At 48.9% G+C, this 19,509-nt stretch overlaps 1 long non-coding RNA gene across 2 annotated transcripts in view; it reads left to right on the top strand.

Annotated features, from left to right (window-relative positions):
- Positions 1 to 18,745: 18,745 nt before the first annotated feature.
- LOC119394259 (uncharacterized) overlaps positions 18,746 to 19,509 on the top strand; it is a 257,770-nt gene continuing 257,006 nt past the window's right edge. For both annotated transcript variants that reach the window (XR_007416092.1, XR_007416091.1), the window contains exon 1: positions 18,746 to 19,166. This is a non-coding gene — a long non-coding RNA (uncharacterized LOC119394259). The remainder of the gene's footprint in view (positions 19,167 to 19,509) is intronic.

Here is a 19,509-nt window from a genome sequence, read left to right on the forward strand (position 1 = left end):
GCCGACATGGTCCGCGAGGAAATCCAGCAGTCGCTGGGCACCCCCTATGCAGCGCAGCCGCAGCTGCAAGCAATGAACTATGCTGCTGCAGCCCGACGCAACATGAACCAGAACGCGCATCGCCAACATAAACCGGAACGCGCATTTATGCTCCTATTCGTGCACGTGTCGGCTGCGTAGAACATCGTGGACGTGCACGGACCTCTCGCACGTATATCACAATGGGAGCTTGTCGCGCTGTAGTCGTTCTGCAGATGTTCCAGAGTGCGGTAGACGTTCCAGAGGTAAGCTAGCCACTGGTGGAGAGCTAGGATGCTCACCAACGGTTCCATAGACATCCCAGTGCGCGGTAGGCGTTTCAGACGTAAGCTACGCAGAGATGAAGCGTGAGGACGACCTTCTCTGGCTAGGGAGAGAGAGAGATAGAGAAAGAAATACGAAAGTGAAGAAACAGGGAAAAAACGCCAGGCCTGCGCTGAAACCGCAGCACAGTCACAGCGAAAGCTGGAAGAGCGGCGTTTCTAGAGACCGTCTTAAGCTCTCTTGGGGCTACGATACAAGTACACTAGAAAGGTACCCACTACGCCATAAATCACAATTTTTGTCAAGCTGGGAAGCACCTACTAAGCCATTAGTCGTGATTCTGCGGAGAAGCGAGACACCAGCTACACGTCTGTAAGGCATTATGCGTACTTTGTTGGCGCGACGACTGATGACGATGAAGAATCATGGCTCAGCCCTTTGTAATGAGTTGGAAGCTTTAAACGGCTAACCAGTTATGTAATTTGCATTGGGTGACGCCCGGTCGCGATTTCCCTCTCCCGTCATGCTGTATAACATACGTTGACGTGGGAGAGAGACGGGGGGGGGGGCGAAAAACTTTACTGAGACCCCGAGGAATTGGATCATGCGCTTATGGGCTTCCTTGGCAACCAATACAAGTGCACTTACGAGGAACCCACCACGCTATAAATCATTGTAATTTTACTGAGACTCCGAGGAAATGGATCATGCGCTTATGGGCTTCCTTGGCAACCAATACAAGTGCACTTGCGAGGAACCCACTACGCTCTAAATCATTGTAATTTTACTGAGACCCCGAGGAAATGGATCATGCACTTACGGGCTTCCTTGGCAACCAATACAAGTGGATTTTGCGAGGAACCCGCTACCTTATGAATCATTGTAATTTTACTGAGACCCCGAGGAAACGGATCATGCGCTTATGGGCTTCTTGGCAACCAACACAAGTGCAATTGCGAGGAACCCACTCATAAATCATTGTAATTTCTCAGAAGTAGGGCAGCAGGCACTGTGCCATTTTTCGTCATTCTACGGAGAGCCGTGGTACCTGCTAAACGCATGTAAGGCATTGTGCGCACTTTCTTGATGCTGTGCCTGATGACGACGAAGAATTATGGCAGAGCCCTTTGTAATGGGTTGGAAGCATTCAACAACCTACTCGTTGCGCAATTCGCATTGTGTGACGCCTGGTTACAGAATTCGCATTGTGCGACGCTTGGTGCTTATTTTACTCTACTACCACGCTATATTGCATATGCTAATGTGGTTCCTTCCCGACATGAAGCCTGTGTGGGACCTTTTTGCAAAGCAGTTTCAAGCACCGGCATGGCTCAGCATTGTCAAAGGCAGTTCGAGTTTGCCATATACTATGCAGGCCCAGGAGCATGACTAGATCAAAAGGTACTCCATCATCATTTCTAACAGAAAGAAAACGGATGCCATGTGGACTTAACGGTAACTCTTTTTTCAAAGTTCTCTGTAATATGTCCCAGAAGAACACCAGTGAGATCTGTACGGGAATATTTCTGCGAATCAGTGTGCCGTTTTCTTGAAGTGCTGAAAGGGCAGGAGGATGTACCAGAGTGGATTTCACGAGTGGAACTATTGTTGCGCATGCCAAAGTTTTGATTGTAGTCAGCTCAGTGCTGACGGTTCATAATGCGCTTTGTAATTGTATAGCTGTACCCTTGTTTTTTTTTGTTTTTTTGTGAATATGTAAATAGTCTCGATTTGCAAGGCAATAAAAAAAAAAACCGGCATGGCTCAGAGGTTGAATACTGGGCTCCCACGCAGACGGCCCGGGTTCGAACCTCGTTCCATCCTGGCATTTTTTTTCTTATTTCGTTTTTTTTTCTTATTTCGAGCGATACTGGTTACGGACACCGGCGGCGGCGGCAGCGGCGGACAACTACGGCGGCAAAAACGGCTGGTGAAATGATCTCATAACAGCTTTCGCTGTAAAAGAGAGCAGGCGAAAGGCCGACTACGGAGAGACAGAGAAAAAAAGACAGAGAAATAGACAGAAAGAGATATAAAGCCAATACATAAAAAAAGAAGATAGAAAAACGCGAGAAAATATAGTCATGCACAGTATAGCAAATAAGTTTGCTGTGTGTCGTAGAAAAGCTATCATCTTTATGAACCGGCACGAGCTCTTTTCGTTATCATCTTCATCTTGGCCCTCTTCATCCTATTTTGCTTCTAGTTCACTAGCTCTGCTGTGAGCCGGCCCAGCGAGATTTTGTGCAAACTGCACTAATTTTTAGAGCGCAGCTCTTAAGCGGCCGTTTCTCCGTTGAGCAGCGTCGCTGTCCTCGTCAGCGTAACCGATAGAGTGAACGAGCACACAAGAGAGTGAACGCGGTACGCAGCGGATGATGAATTCGGCGATAGCGAGGAGAGTGCGAGGAAGAGGGAACTAAAGCGGCGAGACGACAAGTTCCGCGGCGGCCACCCGCAACGCCGTAGTAGTGCGCGCCGTCGTGCGGTCCTTGATGACGTCTTCACTCATTTATGTGGCGAGGGCAACCACCGATACCATATATAGAAATAAAGCGCTGCATAAACGGAGGCCGGTCTGCGGCGGCTGTGGTGGAACGCGCCCACGCGCTGCCTTCCGCGGTCTCCCGTTAAGCGAGGCAGTCGAGCTTCAACTTATCGCAAAATCAAAGCACCTAAAAGCTGCGCTCAGAACTTCTATTGGGCAGAATCGTCATCGTCGGTGTTTTTTTTTTTTTGCGGGGGGAGGAGGAGGGGGGCGTATGTCGTTCATGATGACAATAGTTTGTGAGCTTACGCGGAATTTGGTCAAGCTCAAGCAGCTCCGCTGTTAAAAATACAAGGAACATAAACGTGACATACTTCTTTTAGCACATGCTCGGCTTCCTTATCTGGTTTGTTATATTCTGGTTGACCTCCCTGCCTACCCTTCATTTTTCATCTGTGTCTCTCTCTTGTGACGCAACAGGCTATATCTATGTCTGCACTGCAAGGTAAGTGCGCCACTGCACTCTATGCACAGCTATGATGCTAGAAGGCAACGCGCGAAACAAACGGCATGGAGGAGTGCGAATGTCTTCTCCGCTCCTGTCCACGCTGCGATTTTCTTGCGCTTTACCAGTTAGCATCATTACGAAAGAATAAATGTTGACAAATACTTCTCGAGTACTCGAAAACATGAATGTGCCACTTGTGAGCATTGAGCGCTGGAGGGAGAGGGGACATCTAGGAAAGGCAGGGAGGCTAACTTGGTTACGTCTAGCTTGCTACTCCACACACGCGACAAGGAGGAGTTAAAAGAGAGAAAAAAATCACAGCATATCCACGGGGTGAATGATGATGAGTGGGGCGAAGCTCCGGAGAGAATCATCGGTAAACCGTGAAACTCCCTTGAAATTCGCCCAGTACATCATATAGAGTGAAACATCGTGTATATAATAAACATGAACGTTTTATTGTACTGTCGGTTGTCGTGGTCTCTTCATTATCACCGCTTTGTGATCCGTGAAATGCAGGGAAAGTGTCCGCTCCCGAGCGAAAGAGAAAGAGCGCCAAGAGCGAGCGCGACTTCGAGCGAAAGAGAAAGTGCGCCAAGAGCGACCGCGTTCCCCGCTCGCCCTGTGAGAGCGGCAAGGCTAGCGGGAAGACACGACGCGCGTAGCGTTCCTCTACGCGTTCCATGACGCGAGGTCGGTAGCATGCCCAACGAAAGCCAACGGAACGCGATCGTGCAAGTGCTCCGGCTTCGCGGACAATGCACAGCGTTTACTGCACATAAAATGTCCCAGAACCAAACATCTTGCTCAAGGTGTGCTTTGCGATTTTCGTAGAAATAATTTCTTTATCATGTACGTAAGACGAAAGGTTGAAAGCTCACTAGAGTAAATCGCCCGCAAAGTATGTCTTTAAGTGTGTATAAATCAAGGAACACTACGATGTCTTGTAAATTATATCAATGAATTGCTCGTCTAGTGAGCAATTCATTCAACTAGAGCTGGCTACATACATACATACATACATACATACTACAACTACTACTACTACTACTACAGAGGAGGGAACGACCCACACCCTAAGAAGCTTCGCCCCTAAAAGACACACAGAGAAAGCATGACTGCACACTATTCACCATAGGGATACTGCATGGGAACAGTCGCTCAGGGGGGCGATCGGAGATCTGTTCGTTCCGCTTGTTCGTTCTCCTGGGGAAGAACAAGCGCGCTGATTGGCTGAAGCGGGAGATGCCATTCAAGGCCGGGGGGTGTCGCCATTTCTTTTTTTTGCTTGATCTTTTCTTTTTTGGTGACGTCATATCGCGGCATAACGAGTGGGGTGATCGGAGATCTCTGTTCTGCGCCGTTCGTTCTGTACCCATTCTAGCGGCGTACGCGATTGGCCGAAGCCGGAAAAAACCACGTCTCTGAGGGGCGTAGCCATTTTTCTTTTTGCTTGATCTTTTATTTTTTGGTGACGTCATACCCCGTCATAACGAGCATGTCGTCTGCTACAAACGAACGGAGCGCGAGACCGTTCGCACGCGTTCTCTCGAGCGAACAAACGGCTTCGCACGGCACGATGCGGCGGTTGCGGCTACCGCAACAGCTGATTTTGAGAAAATGGCGCTTGCGACGTCTGTTTCTCTTGCGGTTGGAAGTGCGAGATGCGTTTGAAGACATGAGCGAGTGCGGCGTTGCTTTCTGTTCTCGAAACGAACAGTGCGAACAAATTGAACGGGCCTGCCACTGGGCTGTGGTCTTACGCGCAGGGACTTATCAGTTCAAAAGCGCTACCAGCTACTGCCACGTGTCGTCCCGGTCCTCACTCGTGAACGACGGCCCCAGTGAGCACGACGGCGTCGGTACCTGAGGGTGCTCTTTTATAAAAGCCAGCAGAAGATCCTTTTGACGATTCGACACCCGGGAGCGAAGCCAGACATTCCGGTGGGACGACATCTTGAAAAACTGCGCCAACCGCTACTTTTCTCTTTTTTTTTTCGCGTGCGCGACTTCAAATAGCGAGCACGTGAGAAAAACTAACACCAATAAATATCAGCGCTCAAACCTATTGCTATTTCAGAAACTGTTTGACCTTGAAAAGAAAAACAATATCTTTTCGTATAACAACTGTATTTATTAGAAGGCGAGAAACACTTCGTTTTGAAATATACGGTCCCCTTGCCGAGGACGTCTACTTCCGGAAAGCTCGCCGCTCACTGCTTGACGATTGCTTGTCCTCTTCCTCTCGGCGGAACAGAGCTGCGGACCGCCCACTTTTAGATGCGAAGTATCTTAAGGTCGAGCTCAATCCGGCGGTGGTGGTGGTGGTGGTGTGCGGCGTGACCACCCTTACTGCGCATGCGCATACCCTCTCCACACACCTCCCCTCCACTTTCCCTCTCCCCTTCCCCTCCCCACTTTCCCTCTCCACTTTCCCTCTCCCCTCCCCTTTCCACTCTTCCTCTGAAACGCGGGCTAGACATGCCGAAATTCTCTCCTGCGCAACGCCGCGATGAGCTCGAGCGCATGCGCGTCCCCTCCCCTTCTCTCTCCTCTCCTACGCTGCCCCCCTCTCGCCCGCCTGTCGACCGCGTTCCCCGCTCGCCCTGTGAGAATTAACGGCCAGGCTAGATGGAAGATACGACGCGCGTAGCGTCCCTTTTCGCGTTCCACGACGCGAGGTCGGTAGCATGCCCAACGAACGCCAACGGAACGCGATCGTGCAAGTGATCCGGCTTCGCATCGCCTCATGGTCCCCTTTAGCGGGAGATGGTGTAATTTTTGTGACGTAACACCGCCAGAACGAACGCAGAACGGAGATCTCCGATCCCCCCCCCCCCCCCCCAAGCGGAGGAATTGAACGCCAGGTCTGCCAGACTAACCCCACCTGGCGCAACATCAGCACCACCACCACCACGTAATGCAGCGTATCTAGAGGATACAACTTGTCTGTTGCGTTCAAGAACGGCAGGAGGGCTTGTGTGGCTTTCTGGGGTGATCTGTTAGGCCAGCTTTCCAATATTTTTGTAGCGTTAGCAACACTGGCCGAGCAGGAGGGGTTTCGCTTGCGCGTACAAGAGCCGTGCTGCACATGCGCGAGGAGCAGTGATGTCAGACAGCTGGCGCACCGGAACGCTGGAACACTAACGCTATGAGCCCGTGGCTGCGGACGGGCTGATCGCGTCCCCGTCATGTGTGCAGCGTCGACTGACCGAGTGCGTCCACTGCTGCCCCTGCATGAACGCGCAAACTGCGCCACGGGCGCCGATAGCGTCCCTTTCCGTCGGGCAAGGTCTGTCATGTGTTAACCGGGCACGAGAGGCTGCCATCAAGACGCTGCCGTCTCTATGGCCCCAACGCCGGCGCTGCGACGGGCGTACGTGGCCGGGCGTTGGGGCAATAGAGACGGCAGCGTCTTTCTACACTGACCACCGAGCCGGCTTTGTGGCAATAGAGAAATGGCGTTGAGCAAAACATCCGGCAGAACCCACGCACGCACTGTGGGAATCGATGTAATGCGAAGCAGCCAGCAAAGAGCTCCATACATCGCTTTGTTTATTTTTGAGCCAAATGCAATCATTCATGCCATGGCGTATAGTTCACCATATATCGCATACTTGCCATGCACGCGTGCATGCACAATGTGGTATACCATGCTAATGAAACGTATATTCTGGTATTCTAAAAGAACTTGTTGTTGGGCTAGTTGGTAGATCATTGCTGTGCGTGGTTGATGTCTGGGTTGTGGGTGTGTGGGTGTGTGAATGTGTTCTGTGGTTGCGCTCTAATTAACTTTTAAATATATTCTGGTATATACACTGCATGACCGGTCATTTTAGGTGCGAAGTATCTTATGGCGGAGTTCAATGTGGTGTGCGGCGTGACCACCCTTACTGCGCATGCGCATACCCTCTCCACACACCTCCTCTGCTCTCCCCCTCGCCATTCCTCCTGCCCACTTCCCCTCTCCCCTTCCCCCTCTCCCATACCCATCTCCACTTCACCTCTCCCCTCCCCATTTCCACTCTTCCTCTGCAACACGGGCTAGACATGCCGAAATTCTCTCCTGCGCAACGCCGCGATGAGCACCAGCGCATGCGCGTCCCCTCCCCATCTCTCTCCTCTCCTACGCTGCCCCCCTCTCGCACGCCTGTCGACCGCTTTCCCCGCACGCCCTGTCAGAATTAACGGCCAGGCTAGAGGGAAGACAAGAGGCGCGTAGCGTTCCTCTTCGCGTTCCACGACGCGAGGTCGGTAGCATGCCCAACGAACGCCAACGGAACGCGATCGTGCAAGTGCTCCGGCTTCGCATCGCCTCATGGTCCCCTTTAGCGGAAAATGGTGTAATATTTATGTTCATCACGCACTACTGTTATGCCATACAAATTTTGGTATAAATCCAATTGTATAAACGGCCGGAAGCGCACCATAACAGTGTCATGTAAATCATACCGTACATAATTCGCTGTTAGGACCTGTCATTTATGTTCGTCATACAGTCACATCGCACAATATCAACTTTGGTGTATATCAAACGAGCAAAATGGCCGCGAGTCCACTAAGAGCGTGGCATGTAAATCATGCCATACATGACATGCATGTCATGGTTTTCTGTTACTACCTGTCATTTATGTTCGTCATACATTCGCGTCACGCAATACCAATTTTGGTGTATATCAAGCTAGCGAAACGACCGCGATCGGACAATGAGCGTGGCATGTATATGATGCCGTAAATGACATGCATATCATAATTTTCAAGTTACCACCTGTCATATGTTTTTCATACAGTCACGTTGCGCAATACCAATTTTGGCAAATATCATGCTAGTGAAACGGCCGCGAATGCACCATGAGCGTGGCATGTAAATCATGATATGCATGTCATGGTTTCATGTTACCACCTGTTATTCATGTTTTTGATAGAGTCGCATCGCGCAATACCAATTTTGGTGTATATCAATCTAGCGAAACGGCCGCGAGCGCACCATGAGCGTGCCATGTAAATCATGTCGTACACGACACGCAGGTCACGATTTTCATGTTACCACGTCTAATTTGCATTCTTCATACAGTCGCGTCGCGCAATACCAATCTTGGTGTATATCAAGCCAGAGAAACGGCCGTGAATGCACCATGAGCGTGGCATGTAAATCATGACATGCATGACATGCATGTCATGATTTTCATGTTACCAGCTGTTATTCATGTTTTTCATACAGTCACATCGCACAATACCAATTTTGCTGTATACCAACCTAGTGAAACGGCCGCGAGTGCGTCATGAGCATGGCATGTAAATCATGTTGTGCATGACAAGCGTGTCATGATTTTCATGTTATCACGTGTCGATTATGTTCGTCATATCGAAATGTCTTGTCATACCAATTTTCCTATATATTCATTCATCTAAACGGCCGCGAGTGCCCCGAGGCCATGTCATGTAAATCATGCCGCACATGACATTCATATCATGATATGCGTGTTAGGACCTGTTATTAGGTTCGCCATGAACTCTTGTCACGTCATACCAGTTTTGGCATATATGGAATTAACGGAATGGCCGCAAGAGCCCCAAGGCCGTGGAATGTAAATCATGCTGTTCATGACATGCATATTATGATTTTCATGTTATGACCTATCATTTATGTTCGCAATGCGGTCATGTTATTCCATACCAATTTTGGTATACATCAGACTAACGAAACGGCCAGGAGAGCACAAATTCGTAGGCGGCTAGATAGGTAGACTGATAGATATGCTCAAAGTCGCAGAAGTTCGCTAAGAAATGCTTCGCATTTAATGTACATGTATCATATAATGCGTGCACCATGTGTGTGTCATTGAAGCAGCAGTAAGCATGATAATCAAGCTAATCCTAGAAAACCAGGAGAGCTAAGAATATCCAGCTGAACCTTAGCTCAATCTACGTATATCCTGGCATAGCCGAGCTAAGCCACTTCATTTTTTCCTTCGACAAAACGCCAACGGTCCAGTGTGATCAACGTCGCTAGACTTTCCAGTGTGCCATGAGAGATGGGCTCCAAGCCTAAATATATTTACGTATGTGTCTACTCCTCCGTTCGGTCTCCTTCAACGAACACTCTTCCTTCTACAAGCATTGTACTTGTATGTTTCATGTATACTGCTAACATGTACAGTCGATAAGACTGTACTCGTGCCTTTTGCTATTACTTGTGCCTAAGTAACTAGCGCAAGCTTCACATCATTTTGATTCAACAGTGCAGTGCATCGGCGCGCGCTTTTTAAGTGCGGAGCACTTGAGGGGCCCCGGTTGTCATCTCGTGTCACGTGTAGTAGCTTGGCGCAACGCTCAGTGCAAGTTCTAAAAGAATTCGCACTGAGCGTTGCGCCGGACACAAGAACACGGACACAAGAACAAACTAGCTCAGCTTACCAACTTGCTCAGCTCTGTAATTCTTAGCTCAGCACGAAGCAGCTCCAAGCATAACATAGCCATGCATAGTATAGTACAGCGATGGGGTGGGAAAGGGAAGGGAAGGTGAGCAGGACGGAAAGTAGGAGGGGAGAGGGTAAGTCATAGCATAGTAATGTACAGTACAGTATAGCAAACTTGTGGGAAAGGAAAGTGATCGTGAGGAATAGTGATGTGAGGAGAAGAGAAAGGAAAGGAGGAGAGGGGGAAATCAGCCTTTCCTCGAGCAAGCACGGTGAGACGGAGAAAGCAGCGCAACGGTGTCGGAGAGACCGGTGCAATAGACTGACACAGCCGTTGACGAGTTTGCAGGAACTGTGGCGTCGTCTTTGACGAGCACCTTGGTCGCAGCCGATTGACTGTCGGCCGACGTCAAATCTGAAAAGGGGGATAGCTCTATTTCAGCTGGTGCGCATTGAATTATGGCATCGTGGCTGGCGAGCAAATCCCATCCCAGGATGACTTCGTGAGAGCATGAAGATATTATGAATTCGACGGCGTACAGAGCGTCCTTAATGATCACAAGGGCTGTGCACACCGCTCTCTTGTGAATACTTTGGGCGCTGGCTGTACGGAGGGAGAGCCCGGAAAGTGGGATCGTCACTTTTCGTAGTATTCGGCTACGTTTTGCGTTCATAATGGATACGGCAGCTCCAGTGCCTACAAGGGCAGATGTGCGAACACCATGCACAAACAAGTCTTACGTTCGATGGGCTGTGCTGAGGGCTTTGCAGTTCGATAGCGTCGCAGCCCTTTCTTCTTGGACTTCGACGACTAGTTTTCCTGGTCTCGTGCGACCGGGCGTGACCGCATCTGAGACAGTGTGCGGCGTCGTGGGGATGGTGAACGACCGGTAGGTGGAGCTGGGCGTGACGTCGGTGACATAGGCGGCGGCGGGTCGTAATACGGGCGGCTGGATTGGCTGTTGACTGTTGATCCGACTCCAGGCGGCTGCACGCGATTGCAATAGGGAACCCAAGCTCAAGTTTGCGGCGCGACGACAGCGCCGCGCCGGCCGCGCTGCGGTTCTGTCGCAAAGCTCTGAACCTTATGCGCGGCCGACTCAGCCCCTTTCACGGTAGTGGTAGCGCACGTGCGTACGCGTTCTTCTGTTGGTGCGGGTAACGGGGGGGGGGGCGTCAGCTCGGCACGTTGAACCGAGAGGCTTGCTGTGCGAAGCTGCGCATTTCCTCGATGGCAGAAGCGACCCCGTGGAAGCGCAAGCGAGGTCTGAAGTATTGCGGTCTAGTGCCCTGCCACAACAGTGCAGACAACACCAAGGCACACTATTCACGTGTGAAACTGTATCGGCTCCCGGGCGTGTCGCACGAGAAATAAAGGCGGCAAGCGTGGATAGCTGACAACGCTGTCTCGCCTTCTATTTTGGCTGTCTGAGTTCATCGCGTTCGTTCGTTTCGACTACCTGAATCGGTAAGTGACGCGGCGCATGCACGCAGCGACTACAGTAATGATTACTCGCTGTCTTCTCGCATTATGAAAGTCCAGTTACGGTTGTAGGTGAAACAACTTTGTGTTTTGATTCCCCGTGTTCGTGAGACCTACCCGTCGTTGTTGAACGCTCACACTCGCGCTATACCGTTAGCGTTGCGCGGTTGGTTGAATTAAACTGAACTCGGCACATTGTCAGAAGTTCGGCGCCTGCAATTCACGCGTCGGGAAGGCTGCTTTATCACGCCGGAACGGACGTCCGTGCATGTTCTGCAAGCTTTGACATCGTTCTGCAGGTTTGCTTTGTTTTTGTCAGTTTATTAGTGTGATATATATTGAAGCCGCTAAATACAACTGGCACTTAATACATGTTTTGCAATTGCAACCTTGAAGTAACCTTCTCTCACCTTCTGACTTTGTGCGATTTTGTAGCCGCGTTCGCGCAGCAGGTTTTATACGCCTGTCAAGTCGATATCATAAAAAGAGACTGCAAGCATGACACGAGAGCCGAAAAAACGAGGGGAGCAGTTCATCTTGCTTCACAGTGGTTAAAGCTCAGCTAGCTGCCTCGCGTCTTAATCGGCGGGTGATTCTCCAGCGGCACGGAGGACTTGACTCTAACCTTCTCAGGAAACAGGGCCATGGCCGTGTAATTTCTTTTTTTCGCACGCCGCAAACGTTTGTTCACGAAAGTACACGGCTGCTACTGTTAAGCATGCCATATCAAAACAACAATCATATGATTCGTAGTCCACACCGCATAACATCCACAGCGTGTACGGCTTCATCTCGGGGTGCATGTGGACCATTATTCATCTTTAACACGACAGAATGAGAATTACCTCGAGGTATACGTCCTACACGGTGTAATCGCGACTTAGGAAATGCATTTCGCTTTGAGTCGGGCGTCGTCGTCGTCGATCGTCTGCTCTTCACCGTTAACGTGATTGACGAGCCTTTCTCCTTTTATCAAGTTCGCTTTTCGGAAGTACTTGTCCAGCTGTGGGATCTTTCTGAACCCGTACTGCAGGCGGTACATTGTGAGGTGCCGCGAGAGCTCTGCACGTGCACAGAAGCGAGCGGCAACGTGGTGGAGAGAAGGGAAACCGCTAGCTGCTTACACCCCAGTTTCTCTTTTTCTGCCAGAGATGGCGCTGCTGTCAAGAGCACCAGCGCCGCTAAGCGTTGCTTGGGAAGCCTATAGCGGGCGACGTGACCGACGCAACCGCACGCAAAGCAGGAGGGGTGGTTGTCGGAAGTGCGCCATCGGTTTGTCGGGTTAGGTCCCATCCATGTCGCAGGACACGCGGTACGGGACGGCTGGTGTTATGACTGCGTGGTCGGCTGCAGTCAGGAGAGACATCACCATTCATTATGAAAACACCGCAGTAACTCGAGGACAACGGGACAGCCCCCGTCCCGTTGTTTCTTTCTTTCTGTCCTCGTGTTACTGCGCTGTTTTCATAATGAATGCAAACCAACTTGCCCAAATTTCCGTTCTCTTGGGACATCACCATGGATGACGTCGGCGTACGCAGCCGGCACATTCGCTTCGAAGGCCTGAGGCCTGGCGACAGCTCGCGCGTAAGTAAGTGGGGGATCCACAGGGATCGCTGGGGGCAGCCTGGCTCCAACTTGCGCGTACGTGAGCGGCGCAAGCGCCGGAAGGGGCTGGTGACATTCCGGCATAAGACCTCCGCGATTTCCTGCTCAATAGCTCGGCGTAGGGGAGGCAGTAGTGTGGTCGACGGCTGTTCAACATGCTGAGGGTCAGCGAAGGCCAGTAGAGAAAACTGGCGGGCAATTTCCTCGCGCACGAATGACTTGATTTCGGTGAGCAAGGTGGATTTATCCGAAATGGCCGACAAGCCAGCGAGATCGGCGTAGCGTGGTGGAGGTTGACGCTGGAGGTGACGTGGAGGTCACCAGCCGCTGCCGGTGCAGCTCTTCGTAGCTTTGGCACAGTGTGATGACTCTCATGACCTGTGCTACATTGCGAGGGCTTTTGGCGAGCAGTATGGTGAAGGCATCGTCGTCGATGCCTTTCATAACGTTCCAGATCTTGTCATACCCACACAGGTCGCTCAGTTTTCCTGCCTCGTCCCATTTATTGGGTACGCTCACGCGCTCATAAATCGCGAGCCAGTCCTCGAAGTCGGTGCCACCCGCGCCGGTGAAGAGAGGAGGGTCGCCGATGCAGGGAACACCGGGACATGCCGTCGATGCAGGAGGAGGCGTTTGAGTCATAGTAAATGGCGTGGCACGGGATCGAAGCACGAAGGGCATCGAATACGGACAGAAGTTACTTTAAGGGCACCGCACTCTCTACCAAATTGTAAAGAAGTTGATTGGCGGGCACTCGGCGACGATGCACGACAGCGACAGTGAAGGCGGGAACCGACTCTCAGCATGAGCTGCGTTCTCTCCGAAAGGAGCTAAAGACGGCGACCCACTAGAAGGTGCTGAAGAGGACGACCCACTGGAGAGTTCCAAGGCTTCGCTACAGCGTCAGTGGAGTATTCGCGGTAACAACCACCTCTGAGCCCACGTTCCTCACTGAAGCGCTCGTATGGATCTCGATACCTACCACTGCAACTGGCGTCTTTCCAAAACTACTGCCCAAACACGAAGTCCCCTACCGTGTCGTCGAACGCACACCCCCTGTAAACTACCTGATCGAATCCATTGAACCATCTTCGGACATGCACCGTCGAGGGCACGACATTGTCAACATGAAGCGCCTCAAGGCCTACCATGACCCGCTCATAATGACAAGGTGATAGGTCGCCAGGCGGCTCCATTTTCATAACCGGGGTAATATTAGCGAAGCCTTGAAACTATGCAGTGGATCGTCCTCTCCAGCACTTTATAGTGGGTCGCCCTCTTCGGCTCCTTTCGGAGAGAACGCAGCTGGTAGTGAGAGTCGTCGGTCCCCGCCTTGACTGTCGCTGTCGTGCATCGTCACCGAGTGCTCGCCAATAAACGTCTTTACAAGTGCAAAAAGTCAGCAAACGAACGAAACGTGTTGCACATGAGAAAGATGACAGAAGCACACAGGTGAATATGTGGACAGACACATTTCGTGCGTCCTACCATCCACCAAAAACACTGTCTTGAAGATAAATGCACAAAATGTATACACACAATTATAACAAAAGCATAGCTTCCTGAATACATACAAACCACAGATTTTACCGATCCAACAGCTTTCAGGAGAATAACCTTTAATATTTCCTCATGAAATATGGTCCGTCACATGGTAAAAATTTATTTTAAGACAGGCACAGGGGTGAGACAGCTGCGCATATTGCGCATTTTTGATACGATTCCGTTTTCCTGCGCCAAGCTGCTCCGAAAGCATAAAAATTGCAAAAATTGCGCCGAACTGCGCCGAAACGGCCCCGCAAGCAAGAATTTTCAAGCCTGCATCAGTTTCAGCGTGGGAAAACGTACCGTATTTACTCGAATCTAACGCGCATCTTTTTTTTTCGGCAAAACGAGTCGAAAAATCGCATGCGCGTTAGAATCGAGTACCGAAAAAAAAAACTCGGTTATCGTATTGCCATCGGCATTTCAAAATGGCCGTCTCCTACGCGCCTCGGTTAGTGTGACCTCGGTATAGCCTCGGCCATTTCTGTCATTGTTTCAGTTCGTACGTGTGCTGAGGAGTTTGTCATCCCGTTCTACATTCGCATCGGTGGCATGGAAGTGCCCACTCCAAATACTCGATGAGTGCACCACGATGTCGCATTTCAAAGAAACGTTATTACATGTGCAGAGACGGACGGAAATCGGGCCGCATCGCGGTCGTTCGGAGTTGCCGAAACATGCGTGCGATACTGGCGCAAACAGAAGCAGAAGATTGTTTTACAGCAAAGCTTCACGAAAAAGTTTCTGTGGACAAAAGCAGGGCCGGTTTGCCGAAATCGAAGAGCGTTGACACCGACAAGGAGTTGTCCGACAGCGACGAAGACTGATCCATTATGCGACTCGTATCGCCGCCGTAGTGGTGACAGTTTCAGCGGCAAGGCCCGCCGTTTGACTTTGTGTTTTCTTTTTTTGAAACTTTAGTTCTTTAAAAGCCAAATACTTGTTCTTCTGAATGTGCGAAGGTGGACTCCTACGGACTTCTTTTGTTCATTTCTCTCACGAAAAATGGGTGCGCGTTAGAATCGATGTTGTACTTTTTCTTTTTTTTGGTCGCGGAAGACGGGTGCGCGTTACAATCGAAGGCGCGGTAGAATCGAGTACATACGGTAACTTTAGAAGCAGCGCCAGGGATACGTTCGCAGAACATGTTAACGCACCCAAGCGTGTCCTTCTACGCGCCTTTGTAATGGAGGCTTCCATAGTGCTGTGGTAATCGCCTCTGAGTGGTTGTAAATATATGTGACCCCCCCCCCCATGCGTTCATCGGTGGCCGCCATACCGCTTTTGTTCTTTCTGATGTTACACGTGAAGGCGTCGCCGCAATCGCGTGCTAGTAAGAATCATTCATTGACCGTTCAAAGACCTACTGCTATGTGACTACAATTCTTGTGCAATCAGATTTTTTTTATTATTTGAAAAATGTGATGTTTTTCTTTTTTTATTTTCAAATGTAAAGTGAACCTAGTTAAAAAACTTTTTTCATCTATTTCATATGTTGTTACCCGGGTTATATAAATTGCGTAGTTTGTAAAAAGGTAGTGTAGTTCATACCTGGCAATAATATGTTAAAAAAAGCTTTCTCCAAAGGCTCTTTGAACGTTATGTGTATTCTAAGCCGATTAAAATGTGCGTTTCTTCCTCCAAGTTGCTACAAATTTCTTTTTTTCAAGCTCCAAAAACGACATAATAAATGTCACTAACTGCTCCCAAACAAGGTTCTCCTGCTCCTAAATTGAAATTTTGCTGCTCCCAAAACTGCTCCCAAATCGATTTCAGCCGTCTCACCCCTGCAGGCAGTAATGTGCTGCTAATTGCATTTAGAAAACATTCCGTATTTTGATGAAATGCCGCACATGAAACTCACCAGCGTGAACGCCAAAAAGGAAAAGTAGTTAATTATTACGAAAATTGAATGCGAAAGAATGCCGCATGTATTGCTGCAATATAAAACTATGCCGGTCAAACAACTTTGTTAATCGATTTTTTTACAAGTCTACATTCCGGTGAGTTACGCCAAGCGGCAAAATAACCATATGGTTTTAATAATCATCAGGGTAACATTTTCCAGAATCGCTGGAAATTAGTCTGATGACGCATACTTACGTCTTGAGAAGCCAGCGAAGCAAATGTATTCATGGCATCGAAATAAATAAAGTGATAGTGTAACTATTGTGTAGTGCGCAGTGTGAGTAGCGGTCAGTGACCAGGGAATTTTTGGATCAAATCAAGTACGAATCAAACACTGTTCGAATTGTTTCCGAATATAAAGGCAGCCAGTTCTATATAAAGGCAGCCCCTATAATTCCACATTTCAGTTTAAACAATTATTCAGAGGCATTACCACACATTAACCGCAAAAAATACCACAGTCACAAAAACTGAGGTATCGTATACAGCAGCGACTCCATCCGTCGAGATATTTTTAAGTGTAAAATGAAATGTACGAATAAATAGAGTATTCAACATGGTACTTTTTCATCAGATTTTCATTAAAACAGAGACAGAAAAGTATACAGCCTTAAGCCGAACACCACACATACAGTTGGGTAAACAATAAATTGTACAATCCAGCTATCACATCAGTGTTTGATACTATATCTGCACGAACAGTTGATACAAACACAGCACTTGCGTCTGCTGTTATTCATGTAAACGCATGCAGCGACAGCTTGTGAGGGAAGCGTTCGATCTGTCACCCGGAGTCTGACCAAGAAAACCACCATTCTCATCACCATCAGAGCGAATTGGTGACACTTTCGCTTCGGCTACAATGGAGTTTTAAGCAAAAACGCTTTCATGTAATGGCCAATACAGCCTTGATATTTCCGTAAAAGGTTGGGCTGCATGCCAATTTGTAATTAAAGGAATAAAACAAGACAGAATTAAGGCAGCTTCACACTGGTGGTGCCAAGTCTGAAGGAGGTGCGGATCTGGGCGGCCTTGTTTCTTTCTCTTTATTTCTCGCATTCTTTCTTTATCTGTTACTTTTCTTTCTCTCTTCTATTATTTTTTCTATGTCTTTGCCCATCATGATTGTTATTTCTTTCTTTCTCTCTATATATTTCTTTCTCTTTCTCGCACTTTCTATCTTTTTCTCTCTTTCTTCCCTTTGTTTCTCTCTCTCCCTCTCTCTCATTCTTTGATTCCATCTATTTCTCTTTCTTTCTGTGTTATGCTTTACTCTCTCCCCTCCACCCCACCCTCTCCACACATATCTCCTCACCCTCACTTTCCTTTCCCACGCCCTTGATACACTGTAATACACAAAGCTATGTCATGCTGTCCTAGCGTGCCTGGATAGCCGATTGGTTAACACACTCGCCTTCGGATCGTGAGTACATGGCTTCGAATCACGCCTCGTCAAGATTTTTTTACGCCTAGAATTTCTCTCTTTCTTTCCAGCTCTTTCTTTCTTTCTTTCTATCTTTCTTTCTTTCTTTCTTTCTCTCTCTCTGTACTCGTTCTCTCACTCATCAGCGTAATTCTATCCCACGCCGGACAAATTGGCGCACGTGTTCTATGAGTGAAGCAGGAGATGAAGAGAAGAAGGACGAGGACTGAGATAACGCGTGCCGGTTCATTTTCTGTCGAAGCGAATATTCGAATATTCGCCAGAAACTAAGTGTGAGTGTTTTGAACCGATTGCTAATGATGAATGGGCAATCACACCGTATAAGTAACTATAGGTATCCAAACTGCAAATGCGCCCTGTGGAACGCAGTGAAATACGTAAACGTACGCCAAATATTTAAGATACGCCCAAGCAGCCTAAATGCAATAAACGCAAATTCAAAAGGAGCAAACATGAGCCGTTTTGCTGGGAAGGCACACCAAAGTAACACTTTACGAACACACCCGGTTAAGCGCTTCAAAAAGAAATGAAGGAGCTTGAATAGGAGCTTGTTTGGTCGACGTAAGAACGAGACTATACATCTAACACTACCAGAGCGCATCTAAGTAATAATTACGAGAGTGTATTGTTTTTATTTGGTTAACAAGTGTAAACCTCAAAAGCTATTGGCTCGCTTCGATGTCACGAAAGTTTCTTTTAAATCATTGTTATTTTTAACTTCATCTGCTAGGAATTTAAGAAGTGCTTTGTGTTTCCTTCCTCGCCTTTCTTAAAAAAAACATTAGAACGAAACCCGTCATCTCAACCTTAAAACAACGTTGACGACAATTTTCTTCGCGTAGGGAATATCGCTCCTATCGTGTGAGGAATACAGAGCCCTTGATGAGCGAACCGGTCGTCCCCTAGAAACCACAGCGTCTCCATCCTTCTGCACCGCTGGAGCGAACTGCCGAAGTCCAGGGAAACTTGAGCGACTACCTGGGGAGTTTCTTCGTGCGTCGAGTCCACGTCCGACATGGGGACTTTTCCTCCCTCGCAGCTGTTCGCCGTTCCCCCTCGAAGCCGACTGGGGATGGACAAGTCGACGCGGCATCGAGTCGCCTCAGCCATGACTCCCCCAGATAGACTTCAGCGGCCCACGACGGCAGTTGAACGCCGTGTATAGTGTCCACGACGGATCTTCTCAGTGGATATGTGCGTCACCGTTCTTGATCGGATACCTCCAGGGAGCACTGGATTACCATGACAGAATCCTACTGTCATTTACTGAGAAGAAATACACAAGGAATATGTGCAAGATGAGCACGTGATGTTTAGTGCTGTGCGCTGCCCTTCGTGTTGTGTACAAAGAAATATCCCTGAAGCTATGTCTCGCGGGGCTCTGGTGACGCGCCCTGGTTGTATGTGCGACAAAGTTGAACATCTTGGATACATGTCTGGCCAAAGCGCAATAAATGAAGGTCTGTATTTTATTTCTTCTTCAGTCTATTCAGATTTACGACAGAGAATCTAGTCTCGATGCTACTTGGTTTAGGAAGTAAAGTGCCTGGAATTAAGTTTTAGAGCGTTCACGGTTGACAGCATGTCGTCCCTGCAAATCATGGTGCCTGCTCTTTAGTTAGAAGTAGGTCGTTTTGCGTCTGGATGCAGTCATCAATTAGCCGAAAAAGTGTGCCTTATTGTGCGATTTCGCATGCGTTTAGACCCCCTAGTTTTCTTCCTCGCACTGCTTAAAGTTGAGTTACCACATATCGGGATGTTTCAAGGGTTTCGTGTTTTAGATGCTCGAAAGGCTACTGATAG

Source organism: Rhipicephalus sanguineus, chromosome 5, assembly GCF_013339695.2.
Source record: "Rhipicephalus sanguineus isolate Rsan-2018 chromosome 5, BIME_Rsan_1.4, whole genome shotgun sequence".
Classification (NCBI taxonomy): domain Eukaryota; kingdom Metazoa; phylum Arthropoda; class Arachnida; order Ixodida; family Ixodidae; genus Rhipicephalus; species Rhipicephalus sanguineus.